Below are 1304 nucleotides of genomic sequence, written 5' to 3' on the forward strand. Positions count from 1 at the left end.
AGTTAAAAGTCTCATATAATGCACTGCAAGCTAAGTGGGACATCAATGAATTGATTTCCATATGTGTGGGTGAGGAAGTCAGAATTAAGAAAGAAAGGGCTGAGAAAGAAAGGGCTGAATCAGTGAATTATGTCCAAAGCTACAACCAAAACCCCAAGCATGGTAACCATGATACTGTCAGAAAAGATGCTACCAGAAGTACTTCCTCCTCTAAGAAAGTTTTTAAACCTAACAAACCAAGTATTTTCAAATGTTTTTTCTGCAAAAAGGCAGGCCACATGAAGAAAAATTGTCCAAAATACAAAGCTTGGCTTGCCAAGCAAGAAGTGAAAAAAGGTAAAAATGTTTTCGTTTGTTTTGAGTCTAATTCAGTTGACATACCTAGTAATGCATGGTGGCTTGACTCTGGCTCTTCTATTCATGTTACGAATTCATTGCAGGACTTCACAATAAGGAGAACACCAAATAAAGATGAAGTGAAGGTCTTGGTGGGCAATGGAAGAAGGGTTGAAGTCAAAGCTTTAGGAACTGTTAGACTTAAGTTAGAATTTGGTTTTCATTTGGATTTGGAAAATGTTGCTTATGTACCTTCCATGAGGAGGAAATTAGTGTCGGTTTCAAAACTTGTTTTGCTAGGTTATTATTTTACATTAAATAAAATTGGCTTCAACATCTTTTACAATTCTTCTCACATTGGCACTGGTTCTATATGTGACGGGATGTTTCAGTTCAAATTAAGAGTTGAAAACGTGATTTTTAATGTTGAAAAGAACCATGAAAAACCACAACAGTCATCCCATCTTTGGCATAAAAGACTCGGACATGTTTCAAAACCGAGAATGGAACTCTTGATCAAAAGTGAAATTTTACCACCCTTGAATTTTAATGATTTCGAACTTTGTATAGAATGCATCAAGGGAAAAATGACTAATTCAAGAAAAGAAGGATCAACTAGAAGCAAACAACTTTTAGAGATCATTCATACAGATATTTGTGGCCCCTTTCCTACAAAAACAATCGATGGAAACAAGTACTTTATAACATTTATAGATGATTTTTCACGTTTCTGTTGTATATATTTAATCCCTGAGAAGTCAAAAGCTCTTGAAGTCTTTAAAATTTTTAAAACTGAAACTGAAAACCAATTGGAAAGGAAGATCAAAGTGGTTAGGTCTGATAGAGGAGGTGAGTACTATGGTAAGCAAAGTCAAACTGGCAGGCAACCAGGACCATTTGCATTGTATCTTCAAGATCATGGCATTGTAGCACAGTATACCACTCCTGGTACACCTGAGCAGAATGGA

This window comes from Malus domestica, chromosome 05, assembly GCF_042453785.1.
Source record: "Malus domestica chromosome 05, GDT2T_hap1".
Taxonomy (NCBI): Eukaryota; Viridiplantae; Streptophyta; class Magnoliopsida; order Rosales; family Rosaceae; genus Malus; species Malus domestica.